The sequence below is a fragment of the Macaca mulatta genome, chromosome 4 (assembly GCF_049350105.2).
Source record: "Macaca mulatta isolate MMU2019108-1 chromosome 4, T2T-MMU8v2.0, whole genome shotgun sequence".
Taxonomy (NCBI): Eukaryota; Metazoa; Chordata; class Mammalia; order Primates; family Cercopithecidae; genus Macaca; species Macaca mulatta.
Window position 1 is genome coordinate 152,195,949 of NC_133409.1, and position 19,954 is coordinate 152,215,902.

The window sequence follows — 19,954 nt, forward strand, 5'->3', positions numbered from 1 at the left end:
GAGACACATACACAACAAAAAAGAACACCAGGAGTCTGGCTACCTGCCCTGATGGTGGAACAAGGGAGGTAGCTGGGTTTCAGGGCTGCCAGCCTTCCTGATTGCCGGGGGCACTGGATTCATGTTTCCTGTGGACCACAGGTGGGGCCAGCATAAGAGAGAGATGGCAGGGGATGGCATTAGACTCCGTCTAAAAGGGTCACCTGAAGGGGTTTGGTGATCCTAATAGAGGGATGAATCGCCAGACTCTTAGAAGCTTCAGAAAGAAATATAGTTGGCCAGCCTAAGGGAAGGCATTTGTCCATCTCAGGGAATTAAGTGATGAGAAATTTTTTTTCTAAGGAGAAATTCAAGTCTGCTGCAGAAATTTGCATAAGCATTTTGGTCAAAGCCATTCAACAAGTCTCTAGGAAGTTCCAAAGTTTCCCACATTTTCCGTCTTCTGGGCCCTCCAAGTCTTGAGGAAGTTCCAAACTTTCCCACATTTTTTTGTCTTCTTCTGAGCCCTCTAAACTTCTAACTTCTGCCTGTTACCCATTTTCACATTTTCAGGTGTCTTTATAGCAGTACCCCATTTTACTGGTACAAATTTACTGTATTAATCCATTTTCTTTTTCTTTCTTTCTTTTTTTTTTTTTTTTTTTTTTTTTGAGATGGTCTTGCTCTGTCGCCCAGGCTGGAGTGCAGTGGCACAATCTTGGCTCACTGCAACCTCCACTTCCCAGGTTCAAGCAATTCTCCTTCCTCAGCCTCCCAAGTAGCTGGGATTACAGGCACCCACCACCATGCAGGGCTAGTTTTTTTTTTTTTTTTTTTTTTTTTTTTTTTTTTTTTTTTTGAGGTGGAGTCTCGCTCTGTCACCCAGGCTGGAGTGCAGTGATGCGATCTTGGCTCACTGCAAGCTCCGCCTCCTGGGTTCATGCCATTCTCCTGCCTCAGCCTCCAGAGTAGCTGGGACTACAGGTGCCCGCCACTATGCCCAGCTAATTTTTTGTAGTTTTAGTAGAGACGGGGTTTCACCATGTTGGCCAGGATGGTCTCGATCTCCTGACCTCATGATCTGCCCACATTGGCCTCCCAAAGTGCTGGGATTGTAAGAATGAGCCACCACGCCCGGCCCTTTTTTTTTTAAGTAGTGACGGGGTTTCACCATATTGACCAGGCTGATCTTGAACTCCTGGCCTCAAATGATCCACTTGTCTCAGCCTCTCAAAGTACTGGGATTACAGGCATGAGCCACTGCACCCAGCTGTATTAGTCCATTTTCATACTGCTGTGAAGAAATACCTGACACTGGGTAATTTATAAAGAAAAAGAGGTTTAATGCATTCACAGTTCCACATGGCTGGGGAGGCCCTCAAAATCATGGCAGAAGACAAAGGAGGAGCAAAGGCATGTCTTACATGGCAGCAGGCAAGAGCGTGTGCAGGAGAACTGCCCTTTATAAAACCATGAGATTTCATGAGACTTATTCACTATCACAAGAATAGCATGGGAAAAACCTGCCCCCCATGATTCAGTTACCTCCCACCAGGTCCCTCTCATGACACCTGGGGATTAAGGAACTACAATTCAAGATGAGATTTGGGTGGAGACACAGCAAAACCATATCAGATACCATTCTAGTGGAAAACAGCTCAGCTGAAAGGATCCTGCCAAGAACTCACGCTACCTGCCTGTGCAGCAATTTGGTGTCATGAATTCTTGTTAAGCTATGTGATTTTTCTATGAGGATGCCAAGACTGCTTTCTGATTAATGGACCTCTCTTAATCAGAAACAAGCACAATTTACACTTGTAATTTTTTGCCATAATATATAACCTTAAACATCGCCTCTCTCCCCTGCCTGTCAGTTCTTATCAGTTAATCTGGTCTGAAGATGAAAAAAAAAACTCAATTAAGGGAAACCAAGTGCACAGAAGATTTCTTGAAGAATATACTTTGCAGATTATGCAATTACAGACATTTGCAGTACTGTGAATTTGGACTGTTTTAATCCTTCATAGAATCTCTTACAGTGAATTGTGCTTTGGCACTCTGCTCTCAGCTTGCAGGGACTCAATAAGAATGGGATGTAATGCAAAATAATTTATGGATGATATTAAGGAAGGAGACCACTACTACTCCTGCTGCCTTCCTCCCCCCACCTTGCCTAGTTCACAAGACAGAGAGAAACAAAAATAAGATAAATAGCCAGACAACCTTGGCACCACCACCCAGCCCTAGGAGTTAAACAAAGTAATAATAATAACATCAACCCCTTGCCTAAACTACTTGTGTTATCTGTAAATTCCAGACACTGTATGAAAAAAGCATTGTAAAACTTTTTGTTCTGTTAGCTGATGCATGTAGCCCCCAGTCACGTTTCCCATGCTTGCTCGATTTATCATGACCCCTTCACGTGGACCCCTTAAAGTTATAAGCCTTTAAAAAGGCCTAGTATTTCTTTCTCGGGGAGCTCGGCTCTTAAGACGCGAGTCTGCCAACGCTCCCGGCCGAATAAAAAACCTCTTCCTTCTTTAATCCGGTGTCTGAGGAGTTTTGTCTGCGGCTGGTCCTGCTACAATATGGTACAATGTGTAGAATTTGCTTTAAAAGATCTCCAGCTGAAAAACTGGTAGGAGTAGATTAAGTGAGTATGGTCAACTTTTGACAGGTTTTAAAACTTTGTGATGTATACAGCAAGACTCACTATATACTCACAGCTTTTGTGTATGTTTGAAATTGTCATCATAAGCAGAGTTTTTTAAAAGAGACATAAGAAGTTCACCATTGTCATTATTATAGGGATATTGTTTAAGATTTATTTGGCCGGGCGCGGTGGCTCATGCCTGTAATCCCAGCACTTTGGGAGGCTGAGGCGGGTGGATCACGAGGTCAAGAGATCGAGACCATCCTGGCTAACACGGTGAAACCCCATTCTCTACTAAAAAATGCAAAAAATTAGCCGGGCGTGGTGGCGGGCGCCTGTAGTCCCAGATACTCAGAGGCTGAGGCAGGAGACTGGCATGAACTCAGGAGGCGGAGCTTGCAGTGAGCCAAGATCATGCCACTGCACTCTAGCCTGGGCGACAAAGCAAGACTCTGTCTCAAAAAAAAAAAGATTTATTTTATTCATTACTTTGTAAACCAGTATACTTTTGATAAGAAATTAAGAATAATCTTAAAACTTTAAATACTTATCTTAGTCCTGCCTAGTACAGAGTAAGCACGTAATAAGCAACAGTTATTGTTTATTGTGTAATGATTTCATCAGAATTCATTTGTGGGTATTAGTAGACTGACCTACTTGGAACTTGGAGGTTTCCTTTGATATTGGACAAAGTACAAAGAAAAAAGTATATTCTGTAAGGTTAGTTATAAGAGGTTTCCTGGTGGCATACTGAATATAGGAAGAATTTCTGAAAGAACTTTTAAGAATTCCAGTGTCTCAATCCAGAAGGTAAAAATTTAATATGAAGTATTAAAAAAAATGCACCATGACTAACCAGGAGTACAAAGATAACTCTATATTTTAAAATGTATTCAAATGTATCATATTCAAATATATTCAAATTTTAAAGATAGTTTTATATTTTAAAATATATTCAAATTTATCATCTCTGTAAGCCAAAGAAAATAAACCATATGATCATCTTGATTATGATAAATGGTATTGGTTCAACTGGCTAACCATTTGAAAAACAATAATGATTAGAATTATCTCTATATTCTGAAAATCAATTCCATATGAATATAAATGTGGAAATTTTTAAAAGTGCAAAATGAAAACAAGGGATGAGATTAGGGAAGAAGAAAACTCTGTGCTTCCTGGCTCCATCTTTGATCCTGTTCCATCCTCAGAGATTGCAAAGTAAGTAAACCGTGACAGCTCTTTCACGTTTGCGTCTTGACATATTCCCCAACCTCTCTCATCTACTTGAATGCCAATTCCTTTATTGCATTCTAGGCTTTATTACATCCATTTTTCAATTCCTGCAATAACTAGATGACATAATAAGAAAAGACTGTACTTGGTTGATTTCTTTCATTATGAAACCTATGTACCTATTAATATTTAAGTGTGAATTCCTTAAAGCTCTTGTGATAGGCTTCTCAAAGCATGGCAACATTCCTCACCTCTCTTCTGTTGTGGCATATTATATTATTGTGTCTCTGTGATACAATAAAGAATTTGACTGCCCTTTGTCCCTGGTTCCTAGGAGGGAAACTAAATCCTTGGAATTTCCTGAGCAATATGAGTATCTTTGTTATTCATGAGTCCCTTGGATCACACCTGGGCTTATGCTGAGAGAGAACTCAGGATGGGAGGTTGGTCATCAGAAAGATCACATGATAAAAGGATTGGGCCTTAGAGTCAACCCAACCTCCACGGAGGGTAGGAGGACTAGAGATTGCATTCAATTCTGTGGCAAATGAGTCGACCAATTGTGCCTATTTAATGAAAACTCTGGACACCAAAGTTTGGTGGAACTTCCTGGTTGGTGAACACATCCATGTGCCAGGAGGGTGACACGGCCTAATTCACAGAGAGATGACACAGAAGCTCTGCATGGGAGACCGGCCTTACCTGTGTCTTCATTAGTCCAGTCCTCCTGATTTGTATCCTTTGTAACAAGCCTATAATCATAACATTCTCCTGAGTTTGTAAGTTGTTCTAGCAAATTATCAAACCCAAGGGGGTTGTGGATACCCCCCAGATTTGTAGCCAGTTGATCAGAGGAGCGAGTAGCCTGGGGGCCTCCACACTTGTGGCTGGCGGCGGAAGTGAAGGCAATCTCATTGGGACTGAAACCTGGGATTAGTGTTAGAATTGTGCTGCAGTATTCCAGTCCCTTATCCACCTACACTCCTGTCATTTCCTTGTCAGGGCCTTGCCGTGATGTCTCCATTTGGGTGATTTCACAAAGGTTAGAGATGAGGGAGGGCAGATTTACCTGGAGAAACAAACTCCTAGGCCTTTTGATACACTTTTTTTTTGAGACAGGGTCTCGCTCTGTCACCCAGGCTGGAGTGCGGTGGTGCAATCCAGACTCACCGCAACCTCCGCCTCCCGACCCCCACCCCACACTCTGGGCTCAAGCGATCCTTCCACATCAGCCTCCAGGGTAACTGGGACCACAGGCGCGCACCACCATGCCCAGCTATTTTTTTTTTTTTTTTTGTATTTTCAGTAGTGAAAGGGTTGCCCAGGCTGGTCTTGAACTCCTGAGCTCAGGCGATCTGCCTGCCTCAGCCTCCCCAAAGTGCTAGTATTACAGGCATGAGCCACCGCACCCAACCAGTGTACATTCTTAACAATTTTTGACTTATCAATTCTCTGTTCTGGCTTTGTATCTCTGATTTTACTAGATTATCCCTGTTTTGGCAAACACTAACAATATTTATATAAGTTTAGCCTATATGCCTTAAAGATGTTTTCTCCTATTTCCAGAACTTTCTCAGTTGTGTGTGTGAATACGCCTGGCTTTTCATCAAACAGCTTTGCCATCTTGGTGCTTACTTTACTGTGAGCACAGCAATAAATGGATTCTGCAGAACAAATGAGTAACTTTGTTTTTTTGAGACAGACTCTCGCTCTTGTCACCCAGGCTGGAGTGCAGTGGAGCTATCTTGGCTCACTGCAGCCTCTGCCTCCCGGGTTTGAGTAACTATTGTACAATAGTGATCACTGCCACAAAGTCAAATGTATGTTGCTTAAAATCTCTGAATTGAAGTACAAATTTTACTTTCTCTCTCTCTCTCTCTTTTTTTTTTTTTTTTTGGAGATGGAGTCTCCCTCTGTCACCCAGGATGGAGTACAGTGGCACGATCTTGGCTCACTGCAACCTCTACCTCCTGGGTTCAAGTGATTCTCCTGCCTCAGCCTCCCGAGTACCTGGTATTAAAGGCACGCGCCACCATGCCCAGCCAATTTCTTGTTATTTTTAGTGCAGACAGGGTTTCACAATGTTGGGCAGGCTGGTCTTGAACTCCTGATCTCAGGTGATCCACCTGCTTTGGCCTCCCAAAGTGCTAGAATTACAGGCGTGAGCCACCACACCTGGCCTTTTTTTTTTTTTTAATAGAAATGGGCTCCCCCACCCACCCCCGCCCGGGGTGTTTGCTCACGCCTGTAATCCCAGCGCTTTGGGAGGCCGAGGGGGGCAGATCACCTGAGTCAGGAGTTCGAGACCAGCCTGGCCAACATGGTAAAACCCTATCTCCACTAAAAATACAAAAACTTAGCCAGGCATGGTGGTGCGTGCCTGTAATCCCAGCTACTCTGGAGGCTGAGGCAGAAGAATCGCTTGAACCCCGAAGGCGGAGGTTGCAGTGAGCTGAGACTGTGCCATTGCACTCCAGCCTGGGCAACAAGAGCAAAACTCCATCTCAAAAAAAAAAAAAGGAAAGAAATGGGTTCTATGTTGCCCAGGCAAGTCTGGAACTCCCGGGTTCAAAAGATCCTCCCTCCTCGGCCTCCCAAAGTGCTGTGATTACATGTGTGACCCACCAGGCCCAGCTCTAAATATCTTTAATTGGAAGTGTGTAGCATTCCATACAATCCAAGCACAGTTTTATATAATGGGTTGAGCTAGATCAACAAGGTTATGGATGGCTGGTTCATGATCGCCAGGTTGGTGGGTAAAATCAGTCATTAATCTCCCATAAAAGGCCAGGCGCAGCGGCTCATGCTTGTAATCCCAGCACTTTGGGAGACCAAGGCTGGTGGATCCTTTGAGTTCAGGAGCTCAAGACCAGCCTGGCCAACGTGGTGAGACTCCTCTCTACTAAAATGCAAAAAACTGGCCAGGCTTGGTGGCAGACACCTGTAGTCCCACTGTTTGGGAGGCTAAGGCGGGAAAATTGCTGGACCCAGGAGGCGGAGGTTGCAATGAGCCAAGATTGTGCCACACTGCACTTCAACCTGGGCTACAGTGAAGTAGGAGTTATTAAGAAATTATTTTAGGCAGATAGAGAGAAAAAAGGGGTCCATGGAAAATTTTTCACAGCTCTTTTCTAGAATGAAAGCCCTGGCTCTTAGACTTGGGCCAGCAACCTTTGATATGCAAATGCCAGCTGTTAGAAACTGGGTTCACCCAACAGGGCTATTCCCACCGTTGTCCTCTTGCCCTTGCCCCTACATGTGCCTGGCAGCATGGCCGCCCCCATATATCCCCACGTGTGTGGAACATCGGGCAGCCCTGTATTTGCATATTAAAAGGCTAGGGTGGGAGGGCCAGTTTTTTTGCCCGGCTAAGTGAATGACACCGCCTGGTCAAACCAATCCCCTGAGCCCTATGCAAATCAGACACTGCCTCCTCCACCTATCAAATATAGCTGGCTTGTATTACCTAAGTGTGGAGTTCCCTCTCTTGGCTTTGGAGACCCCCTCCCTCTGTCCCTGTACAAGGGAGTTTCTTCTTTCTTTCTTCTCCCTTCTTTCTTGCCTATTAAACTCTCCGCTCCTTAAAACCACTCCACGCGTGTTCGTGTCATCTTATCTAATTTGACGTGAGACAAGAGCCCTGGTGTTCCTCCACTCATCGGAGCCATATCAACAGAGGGTGACTCTGTCTCAAAAAAAAAAAAAGACTCCAATGAAAAACAGAATTTAAAACTTTAAGTGGACAAACATCATTTTTACTTTTTAAAAAGGTCGACAAATTCTTATAACCAATATTCATGGTCTCAACAAGTTGACAGTTTGAGCAACAGCTGCAGAAGACAAAAAAAAAAATTGAGGTATTTGCAAGAAGCTCTTGCTAGAAGGAATAAGAGGGGCTGAGCGCTGAAGCCTGAGCCAGGTGAGCTGTCATCCTTGCCTCCCCATGTTCCACACCCCAGACACCTCTGATGGGGAGCTTAGGAGGTGAGGGGTGGGAGGAGGAGGTGAGGCTGCGCTTCCTTCAGCTCAGGGATGTTGTCTTGAATCTCCCCATTGACGAATGAGGAGGAAAGTGATGTCCCCACCAAGGCTGACAGGCTAAAGAATGGGAAAGCATCTTTGGAGGTCCCCAGGCTGACTACTGAATATCCTGCCCCAGGTGTCCCAGCTCCACAGTGTGACTGGTGGGTGTGCCCTTGGCACCACTTCCCCCATGTGCCGAGTCTTCTGGGAAGCAGGCGGCGCAAATGCGAAGACACGCTAGGGCCTCGCGTACCCTTCACTGAGACCAGCAGCCACCCCTTCCCCAACCCTCTTGTTCCTCTCTTTCCGAGATGGAGCCCATCCAGAACCCGTCTGTGCTGCTGCAAGGTGCATTCTCTCTCCTTCTCTTTCCAGCACACCAAATTCCCTACATTCCAGGGAGGGAGTTATCTCAGTCTCCCGCTGCCTCAGAGTGGTGAGCAGCATTCCACACACTCCAAGCATATAAGGGAGAAGGGCAGGAGGCTGGGGACTGGCAGGAACTCCCTGGGCAGAACAGGTAGAAAGGTAACCTGCATGGGCCCAGGCCAAGGAACTAGAAAACCAGCCTTCCCCAAATCATCACAGAGGCTTCCAGATGTGCCCCACCCCTTCAACGCTTTCTTCCCAGAGCACTGCTGCTCCCTCTCCACTTTCTCTTGCTCTTTTTTCTTCCCAATCTGTGTCCTACTTCCATCTTCTTCCCATCTCTGTCTCTTTCTTCCCTCTCGGGCCCACCTTTGGCTTTTCCAGGTTTTGATAAAAGAGTTTCCTGAGGCTTACCACCGGCAGCCTGACTGAAATTTGGTCTCTTCTTCCTGCCTCCACTTGCCTCTCTGGACACCTAGACATGCTCCCTGAGCTTTTGGACAGGCATCTCAGCAGAGCTGTGGGATCTGGGGCTCAGAGACGCCCAACTAGTCTACACCTAAAATCATATTTCAACAGAATTTCTTTTGAATCCTACTGATGCAGAACTTTGTTCCTTAGTTCAGCTAAAACCAGGTTCTTGTCATACGACCAAGAAAAGCTAGGAACGCAGACACATGGAAGGGTGAGGGTAACAGAATTTATTGAGTGAAAAAAGAAAAAAAAAAAACTCTCAGCAAAGCAAGGGTTCCTGCCAGCAGCCCGCCCCCTCCGCCATGTCCTCCCACGTCCTCCCACGTCCCCCCACGTACCCAGTTTGATTCCAGGCCACACACAGGAACTGAAAAGGCCAAGCTCCTCCCCAACTGCACATGGCACGAACTTCCCATGGCTCCACCCTCTTCTCTCAAGTACACAGGCAAGTCAGAAGAGTCTCTGGGGATTCTTCCCCTTATCTACCTCCTGCATCGATATGGTGAAACCATCGCCATAAAAATTATGAAAGTTAGCTGGGCCCAGTGGCGCACACATGTGGTCCCAACATGAAAGGTTGAGATTGGAGAATCACCTGAGCCCGGGGAGTCGAGGCTGCAGTGAGCAGCCTCTGCACCACTGCACTCCAGCCTGGGTGACAGTGAGGCTGTGTCTCAGCAATAAATTTAAAAATAAAATAAAAATAAAGAGTTACAGCCTACAATGTGCCATTCTGACTAGTGGGAAGCATAGCCTCTTGCGTCCGGAACTGGTTATTTCCCGTGGGTTCTCGGTCTCACTGACCTCAAGACTGAAACCATCGGACCCTCCTAGTGAGTCTTACAGCTCTATAAAAATGCGTGTCTGGAGTTGTTTCTTCCTGCCGGTCGGTTCAGGGTCTCGCTGACTTCAGAAGTGAAGCCCCAGACCTTCACAGTGAGCGTTACAGCTTTTAAAGGTAGCATGTCCGGACTTGTTTGTTCCTCCCGGTGGTTTCATGGCCTCGCGTCCGGAGTTGTTTGTTCCCCTCACTGGGTTCCTGGTCTCGCTAACTCCAGAAGTAAAGCTGTAGACCTTCACAGTGACAACTACAGCTCATAAAGATAGTGAGAACCTTAAGGATGAGCAGCAGCAAGATTTATTGTGAAGAACAAAAGAACAAAACCCCCACTGGCAAACGATAACCCACCAAGTTGCTGCTGCCAGCTAGAGGGCTCCAGCTTTTATTGCCGTATTTGGCCCCACCCACATCCTGCTGATTGGCCCATTTTACACAGCACTGATTGGTGCATTTTACAGAGTGCTGATTGGTGTGTTTTGCAGAGTGCTGATTGGTGCGTTTACAAACCTTTAGCTAGATACAGAACACTGATTGGTGTGTTTTTACAGAGTGCTGATTGGTGCGTTTACAAACTTTTAGCTAGACACAGAGTGCTGATTGGTGTGTTTACAATCCTTTAGCTAGACAGAAAAGTTCTCCAAGTCCCCACCCGACCCGGAAGCACAGCCGGCTTGACCTCTCACTCTGGCAGAGCCTAGAGAAGGAACTTTGAGATAAGGAAAAGACTAAGACAGGAATTTAAGCTGACTTGGTTTGCGAAGTATACATATTAAACAGGTTACAGAAGGAGCTATGAATATTCATGAAAGTGGTCCTGAAGTACATATACTGAATAAACTAGTATGTTGCATATGACCCATGTGCACCTTAGGGTGGAGACTTAGCATTTAAATGTATTACAATTAGGTCTTATACATCAAAAGGTCTTTTCAGGACACAACAGAACTCAAGTATGCAGCATCTGTAAACCAGCCAGAACCAGTCCACAGTCAGTAGTCTTCTTATCAGGAGAAGGTTACTGAAATCAGTCTTGTGTTCAATCCAAGCTGTAGTTTTGGCTGATGGATGATCTGCAAGTTGTTTTAGTCTTGCTTATCTCAAGGCCAGTGTTTGTTTGGCTGCTACAGAGAAATTAAAACCTTGTGGCAGAACAGAGTTTTTTCTTTAAGTGCAGAGGTGTGTGACTTCACCCTGACCCGCCACGGCGTTTGGTCTTGTTTATAGTTTGGTCTTTTATTGGCTCAAATAGTTTGTTCTGTCAGTCTTATGATCTCTGGTTTATTAATGCTGGTCAGTGGTTGTCTAAACCACAAAAGGGAGGAGGTATGAGGAGGCGTATCTGACCTTTCGTCCTCTCCTGGCTGGGAACTCGGTGTTTAAGGTTTCTCTGGCGTCCCCTTGGCCAAGAGGGGGTCCATTCAGTCAACTGAGGGGCTTAGGATTTTATTTTTAGTTTACAAAATTGTCTCATCGTAGTCTCTCATAAGGAGTCTGTGTTCTTCCCTGAAAGAAAGCTGACATCCCCTGCTGGTGGGGGCTAAGGGTGGCAGGGTCACACATAAACCAGCCATCCGGAGGGCTGTGGGCAGAGGCCGGAGCAGCCTGATTAAGGTGGGAAAATCCAGGGTTGTTCTTGGTAATGAACTGAGGTGGAAAGGGAGAATGGCAGTTTTGTGAATCCACTGGAGACACTGAGCAGTAGACAGAAAGCAGATGTCAGGGAGTGGGAACCAGGGAGCTGAGTGGGTCCATCCTAAAAGGGGCAGCTCTGAGGCGTTCCTAACCTTTTAGTGCTGCAGGCCTTGTAGCCAAGCTTTGTGCCCTACCCACGTGTCCTCTAAGGTTGCCATTGAGAATGGCTCCGCCTGTAAGCCCCTGACACTGTTGAGGACTTACCCTGGTTACAGGAGCACTACCCATGGGTAGGGCAGGCTAGAAATGTCAGTGCCCTGGGGGCAGCCCTCAAATGAGATAGGATTTGGTGGAGAAATGCCGCAGCTTCCTCAAGGGGAAGATGACTCTAAGGCATGTTCTATACAGTAGTCTCGAAGGTCCCAGTGGGATTGAGCCAAGGAGTTCATTAAGTTCATTGCTCATTGATGCACCCTGTGCTGGCTTCTGCCCTTTCCTGTCTACTTTACTATCAGTTATGCCGGGGATTTCCTCTCTAATAACCTCCTTGCTTCAAATCTTTGTCTCCAGATCTGCTTCTGAATGAACCTAACCTAAAACAGACCCCTGTGGCAATTTGTGAAAGCTGCTGTACTTCTCAGAATAATGGTGGGGTTTTGTTTTTTGTTTGTTTGTTTGTTTGTTTGTTTGTTTTGAGACAAAGTTTTGCTGTGTTGCCCAGGATGGAGTGCATTGTCATGATCATAGCTCACTACAGCCTCCACCTCCTGAGTTCAAAAGATCCTGCTGCCTCAGCTTCCTGTGTAGCTCGGACTACAGGTGCAGGTCACCACACCTGGCAGAATAGTGTTTTAAGTGTATGAAATAAAATAGATAACGATAGATGTAGGAGGCAGATAAAGGGGAGGGTCCCTGGAGAATCTCTGACCTGCCTGCACACTGGGAAAATGGAGTGGAGCCATGGGAAGTTCAAGCCAAGTGTGCAGTGGTGGGGGAGGAGCCTGGCCTCTTCAGCTACTGTGTGTGGCCTGGAATCAGTCTGTGGAGTGGAGACCTGTTGGCAGGAACCCCTCTTGCTTTGCTGAGAGGTTTTTCTTTTCTTCTTTTCCTTTTTCACCCAATAAATTCCATTCCTCTCCCTTCAAAGTGTCTGCCTGCCTAACTTTTCCTGGTCATGTGACAAGAACCCGGTTTTAGCTGAACTAAGGAGCAAAGTTCTGCATCAGTATTGCCAGGCTGGTCTTAACTCCTGGGCTCAAGCGATCCACCCACCTCAGCCTCTCAAAGTGCTGGGACTGCAGATGTGAGCCACAGTGCCCAGCCAGCTGTAACTCTTTAAAAGAAATAAAGCTCTCCTTTCCAAATTTAGGATTTTTCTTTTCTTTTTTTTTTTTTTTTAAGAGACAGCTCTGTCGCCCTGGTTGGAATGAATAGCTCCCTGCAGCCTCAAACTACTGGGATCCACCTCAGCCTCCTGAGTAGCTAGGACTACAGGCATGTGCCAGCACACCTAGCTAATTTTTATTTATTTATTTATTTATTTTTGGTAAAGAAAGGGTCTCACTATGTTGCCCACGCTGGTCTCGAACTCTTAGCCTCAAGCATTCCTCCCATCTCCACCTACCAAAGCGCAGGGATTACAGGCAAGAGCCACCGTCTGCCCAGCCTAAAGTTGTGATTTTTAAGTTAACATATCATTGTGAAATTAATTTGTGTTTTCTGTTTTTTCTTCACATAACCCTGCCTCCCTCCCACTCTTCGCACCACCCTGCACTTCCAAGCCGGGAGAAAGGACTTTGTGCTCCTTCACCTCAGAAACCTGAACTCAGAATTTCCTTGCAGACACTTTTCAGGCTTTTGTTTGCTGGAGACTGGAGTTCCCTGAGAGGATTAAGGGTGTGGTTGGGAGTGTCTAAAGGAGCCCAGTGCCTTGAGGGCAGCCAAGAAGACAGAGTCCCTGGACTGGATAGCAGCTGAGGTAGGTGGATCCCTCTGGGGTGGAGACCTTTCCCAGCTCCGCAGCCCCAGGCGTGTCAAGGGCTGTCAAGGCCTCAGAGGAGACCAGCTGCCTCTGCACCTCAGGAAGCAGTATCCTGACACCTGGACTCCAGAGTGCACAAATAAAAGGAGCACTTGCCTTTGGGAGACCTCAGGATGTTGACAATGAGAACATCATGGATGGGCGGGGTGGCTTGCTCCTGTAATCCCAGCACTTTGGGAGGCCAAGGCAGGTGGATCACCTGAGGTCAAGAGTTCGAGACCAGCCTGGCCAACATGGTGAAACACCGTCTCTACTAAAAATACAGAAATTAGCCAGGCACAGTGGCAGGCGCCTGTAATCCCAGCTACTCAGGAGGCTCAGGCAGGAGAATCGCTTGAACCTGGGAGGCAGAGGTTGCAGTGAGCCAAGATCACACCACTGTGTTCCAGCTTGGGCAACAAGAGAGAAACTCCGTCTCAAAAAAAAGAACATCATGGACTCCAAAGGGCCTGAAGTGCAGAGTCCTGAAGCCATATCAGACTGCAAGGCCGCCTTAAGGGTAGAAGGAAGCACACTAAGATGATAGGAACAGAGCCTGGGTCCGTCATGCCAGGGAGCCTCCACACCTTCCCTGGACATTTCATCTCAGACCTCGTGGACAAAGCAGAGAAATAAATATCTACTTTGTTTAAGCCACTTTATTTTCAATTGTTTTGTTTCAAGCAGGCTTTCCACGAAGGTCCCAGTCTGACAGCATTAATTGGTGGGCTAGAATTTGTGGACGGTTTCCGTGTATGTATTCTGCAAAACAATCCATAAGAAAGAGTTGAACAAGTCTTGGGACTAGCTAGAGAAGTCGGCAATAAAAGAGAGGAAGTGGCCGGGTGCAGTGGCTCACACCTGTAATCCCAGCACTTTGGGATGCTGAGGCGGGCAGATCATGAGATCAAGAGATTAAGACCATCCTGGCCAACATGGTGAAACCCCATCTCTACTGAAAATACAAAAATTAGCCAGGTGTGATGCTGCGCGCCTGTAGTCCCAGCTACTTGGGAGGCTGAGGCAGGAGAATCACTTGAACCCGGGAGGCAGAGGTTGCAGTGTGCCAAGATCGTGCCACTGCTCTCCACCCTGGCAACAGAGCGAGAATTCCATCTCAAAAAAAAAAGAGAGAGAGGAAGTAGCCTTTCCACTGCCCCTGCTACGCCTAGAAGGTTCCCCAGCATAAGAAGGGACCATTTGCATCTCAAACAGCACAATAGGCAGCCTGCTGGGTGGCCGGGGAAACTGTCCAAGACAGGGCTGTGCCAGAGGCCTTTTCTTGTCCTTTGAATATTTCAGCTTCTGTTCAGGAAAGTTTAGGCTTTCCCAGGACAAAATAATTTTTAACATTTTATTTGTCTTATTAAATATTAAATAAATACATTTGTAAAAGATACAGAAATGAATAACACTGATACAAAGAATGACAAAGTGACCTTTTAAATTTGAGACCAATTCCATCTAAACCAATCCAAGCCACCTGTAGCTGCTGGTTTGATTGCAATAACCAATACTGGACCACGGTTACTTAACCTACCAACCCCAGAAGAAATCTTTCATAACCGTGATGATCATGAAGGAAATACAAACATGGCTAACCTGTGTCATGAAAAATGGGAGCTAATCAAGGTATCTGAAATGAATGAGAAGACTGAGGATGTTCTGAAGGAAATGCAGGAAGGAGAATTAGCATAAGTGCATCCATGTTGAACTTATACATAAATCTTTCCTTGGTTGGCAAGAGTCCAGAATATGACATCACAGTGTGTGAAGGAGGCTGAGGGGAAACAGACTGTCCCATGCATTACTGGCAGCAGTGCAGATGGCACAATTCTGTGGAACAGCCCTGCAATATCTACCAGAATGATACACGCAAAAACCTTTTGTCTCAGAGATCCTCCTTCTGGGAATTTATCTTATAGATTCACCTACACAAAGGTAAACTTGCTTATGTATAAGGTTATTCACTGTGGCATTATTTGTAATAACAACGGATCAGAAACAGCCCAATAACCCAGCAATAGGAGACTGGTGGAACACACAGCTCTGGTAGATCCACCAGTGGAATGCTATAGAGCTGTCAAAATGAAAAAGGCAGGACGAATAGCTGTATGTGGTGATAAGGAAGGATACCCAGTATATTTAGTTACAATTTTTTTTTTTTTTTTTTTTTTTTTTTTTTTTTTTTTGAGACGGAGTCTCGCTCTGCCGCCCAGGCTGGAGTGCAGTGGCCGGATCTCAGCTCACTGCAAGCTCCGCCTCCCGGGTTCACGCCATTCTCCTGCCTCAGCCTCCCGAGTAGTTGGGACTACAGGCGCCCGCCACCGCGCCCGGCTAGTTTTTTGTATTTTTTAGTAGAGACGGGGTTTCACCGTGTTAGCCAGGATGGTCTCGATCTCCTGACCTCGTGATCCGCCCATCTCGGCCTCCCAAAGTGCTGGGATTACAGGGTTGAGCCACCGCGCCCGGCCTTTAGTTACAATTTTAAAAGGAAGGAGCAAGATGTATATAACATGCTTTTTTTGTGTAGTAAAAGAGGAAATAAAAGTATTTTATTTATGTTTGCATAAAGAAACGCTGGGAGAATAAATAAGGCACTATTATGGTAAAAATGATTACTGACAGGGGCAATGTGAGGGGGAACAAGAGAGGGTAGGGATGGGGTGGGAGTGATATTTCTCATGTACTTGTTGACATCATTTTTATTTGAACTACATAAATGAAACATCATTTTAAAAACTAGGCCCGGGTGTGGTGGATCACACTTGTAATCCCAGCACTTTAGGAGGCCAAGGTGGGAGAATGGCTGGAGCTCAGGTGTTCAAGACCAGCCTGGCAACATAGCAAGACTTTGTCTCCACTGAAAAAAAAATTTTAAATTAGCCAGGCATGGTGCCACACACCCGTAGTCCCAGCTACTCATCAGGCTGAGGTGAGAGGATTGCTTGAGCCCAACAGTTGAAGGCTTCAGTGAGCTATGATCATGCCACTGCACTTCAGCGTGGGTGACACAGCAAAACCCTGTCTCAAAAAAACATATATAGAATTTTAAAAATCCGTATCTGGACAATTTATTAAAATCAAAGACATACAGAGGGCAGCTATTTAGTAACCAAGAAATAAGGACATGGATCAAAAATAATTTTGCTTTGTTTTTCTGACCAAGTCCCTCCTCTGGTCCCATGCCCTATTTTTCATAAAAACAAAATTTCCAGACTTGGAGACATTTCAGGGAATCCTTGCCAAGAAAAATGCTGATAAATTGATGGACACAGGAGCCTACAATGCAAAAAAAGAGAAAGCTATAAAATGTTCCAGGCGGTTGGAGAAGCATATTATCTTTGTCATTTGGGGCTATAAAATATGCATGAAATGTCACATTCCTTACTTTTACTCAATCAAATGTAATCTGCTCTGTGTCCCACCCTGGAAGACTAGGAGGAAATTCAACCCTAGTCATTAATGGGGCTGTCTCCTCCCTCCAACACATTACAAAATACCAGGGGCTTATGCAGTACCAGAAAAGCTGGGAGCAAGGCCAGGTCCTTAGTACTCAGGATAGCCATCTTAGTTCGCCCTGGCTGCTATGACAGAATACCAGAGACTAGGTGACTTAAATGACAAATTTTTTTTTTGTTTTTTTGTTTGTTTATTTGTTTGTTTGTTTTGAGACAGGGTCTCACTGTATCACTCAGGCTGGGGGGCAGTGTTGCAATATCATCTCACTGCATCCTCGACCTTCCAGGCTGAGGTGATCCTCCTACCTCAGCTTCCCAAGTAGCTGTGACTATAGGTGCACACCACCACATCTGGCTAATTTTTTTTTTTTTTAAGACATAGCCTCACTCTGTCACCCAGGTTGGAGTGCAGTGGCACACTCTCGGCTCACACTGCAACCTCTGCCTCCCAGGTTCAAGCAATTGTCCTGCCTCAGCCTCCTGAATAGCTGGGAGTATAAGTGCCCGCCACCATGCCCGGCTAATTCTTTGTATTTTTAGTAGAGATGGGGTTTCACCATGTTGGCCAGGCTAGTTGTGAACTCCTGACCTCAGATGATCTGCGCTTCTTGGCCTCCCAAAGTGCTGGGATTATAGGCATAAGCCGTAAGTTTTTGTATTTTTGTAGAGATGGGGTTTTCACCATGTTGTCCAGACTGGTGTCAAACTCCTGGGCTCAAGTAATCTGGCCACCTTGGTCTCCCAAACCTGTACTAGGATTACAGGTGTGAGCCACCACACCCAGCTGAAGAAATATGTATTTCTCACAGTTCTGGAGACTAGGAAGTCCAAGATCCAGGTACCGGTAGATTTGATGTCTGCTGAGGGCTCTCTTCCTGGTTCTCAGACTGCGGCCTTCTCACTACCGATGGGCAAGAGAGAGAGCGCTGGTCTCTAACTCGTCTTATAAGGGCACTAATCACACATGGGGGCTCCACCCTGATGACCTCAGCTAAACCTAATTACCTCCAAAAGGCCCCACCTCCAAATATCATCACACTGGGGGTTGGGTTTTCAACATATTAATTATGGGGGGACAGAGACATTTAGCCCGTAGAAGCACTATTGTTTCTGTAGTTCCCTCTGCTTTCAGAGGCTACAGTCAAGTCCTGGTCAGGATGTCCTCTGGGTCAGGCCCAGCACTTCCCCTCACATCAGCAAGGTCCATATCACCCATAGTAGAATCTCCCTGGGGACCCTGGCCTCTGTGCCCCTAGCTGGGAGAAACCATGGCTTCTCTGGGCATTCTCCAGCGATCCTTCAGCCTGGGAATGCTCTGGGCAGAAGTGGGGGGTCTGAGTCTCCACCACTCGTGGGGAGAAAGCACCAAATTTTCAGACCCTAGAGAATCTCAACCTCTGCTCAAGACACACCCACAGCCCACTTCTGTCTCTCTTAGCCAAGGTGTTTGCACATAATCCAAATGCCATCACCACCCACCGTCTCCATACTCAAAAAAGAGCCTCAGAATTGGGAACAAAAAGCCCAGTAACTTTCTTGGTGAGGGGAATGTACATAGAGCAACAAGAACAAAACGAAAAATAATTCCACAGTAAATTACCCTTACACAAGCCTGGCGTGGGAGCTTTGCTGAACTGTAATGGAATGAAGAGCTGGGTAATGCTGTAGCCATAGCCTGGCAAAGTGAGTTGAAGGAGATAGAGCCTTACAGAGCCAAGAAGTTACTCACCCTGGGCATGAAGGCTCTGGTCCAGGTGCAGATACAGCTATTTCAGTTACCTATCACTGAGCAACAACCATCCCAAACCTAGTGGCTTAAAACAACAGTCACTTCCTTACATAAAAAATTGTGTCTGTCAGTTCAGCAATTCTACTCTGCTTGATGTTAACTGGAGTCACTCAATGGCATCTTCGGCAGCTGGCTGGTCTGGAGTGTTCAAGACAGCTTCCTTCACATTTTTGTCACCTTTGTGGGGACAGCTGGGCTCTGCTAGTGGTTGGCCAGAGTGCCCTACACGGCCATTCCAGCAGGCAGTGGCAGGGAATTTGAACTTCTTCTTTTGTGGGGATGTGGGGCACAGGGTCTCGCTCTGTTGCCTAGGCTGGTGTGCAGTGGCGTGATCATAGCTCACTACAACCTTAAAGGGCTTGAGCGATCCTCCTGCCTCAGCCTCTTGAGTAGCTGCGACTACAGGCATGAGCCACCATTCCCAGCTAATCTTTTCTTTTTTGTAGATATGGACTCTCACTATGTTGACCAAGCTGGTTTGAACTTCTGACCTCAAGTTATCCCCCTGCCTCAGCCTCCCAAAGTGCTAGGATTTACAGAGGCACACCACTGTGCCCAGTCTGAATTTGAACTTTTTTTTTTCCCCCTGAGACAGAGTCTTGGTCTGTCACCCAGAGCTGGAGTGCAGTGGTGCGATCTTGGCTCACTGCAACCTCCACCTCCAGGGTTCAAGCAAATCTCAGCCTCTTGAGCTGAGATTACAGGTGGGCACCACCACATCCAGCTAATTTTTGTATTTTTAGTGGAGACGGCATTTCACCATGTTGGCCAGGCTGGTCTCAAACTCCTGACCTTATGATCCGCCCGCCTCAGCCTCCCAAAGTGCTAGGATTACAGGCTTACGCCACCATGCCCAGCCTGATTTTGAACTTTTTACAAGGTGATTCAGGCTCCCAGATAATGCTCCAGGAAACAAGAGGTGGAAGGTGCTATTGAATCCTGGGCTGGAAGCTGGCTTAACATCACTTCCAACAATTTGTGTCAATCAAACAGCCACACAGCCACCCAGATTTAAGGGGTCCCCACCTCCCAATAGGAGAAGTAGCAAAGGATATGTGGCCAACTTTTTAATCTTCAATGAATAGAAGTAGTCCCGTTCCTCCAGCTGATTGCCAGGTGAGTTGCAGCTGGCTTCAACAATGGCACATATGAAACTTAGTGGCTCTGGTAAAGACATCAACAAGATCTGAAACTTGATCAAATGTCTGCCTGGCTGATGTGAGCAGCCCACAGGCCTTACTGCCAGATTTACCAATGCCGCTACCCATGCTCAAGAGTTCAGCTAGCATCTCGTGAAGGAGGCAGCAAATAAGGCTCTCAATAACGCAAACCCATCCGTATTAGGGTACTCCAGGGAAACAGACCCAATAGGAGAAATAAGGGCCACATGCAGTGGCTCATGCCTGTAATCCTAGCACTTTGGGAGGCCGAGGTGAGAGGATCGCTTGAGCCCAGGAGTTAGAGACCAGCCTGGGCA

The 19,954-nt window shown here is 46.2% G+C and overlaps 1 protein-coding gene and 1 long non-coding RNA gene across 2 annotated transcripts in view; one reads left to right on the top strand and one right to left on the bottom strand.

The window, feature by feature from the left end:
* The window catches only part of DDR1 (discoidin domain receptor tyrosine kinase 1), a 112,454-nt gene that overhangs the window by 39,859 nt on the left and 52,641 nt on the right, over nucleotides 1-19,954 (bottom strand). The window lies entirely within an intron of this gene.
* Nucleotides 10,222-19,954, top strand: part of LOC144340512 (uncharacterized) — a 46,416-nt gene continuing 36,683 nt past the window's right edge. The window contains exons 1-3 of the long non-coding RNA XR_013416696.1: nucleotides 10,222-11,186; nucleotides 11,778-11,855; nucleotides 12,989-13,185. This is a non-coding gene — a long non-coding RNA (uncharacterized LOC144340512). The remainder of the gene's footprint in view (nucleotides 11,187-11,777; nucleotides 11,856-12,988; nucleotides 13,186-19,954) is intronic.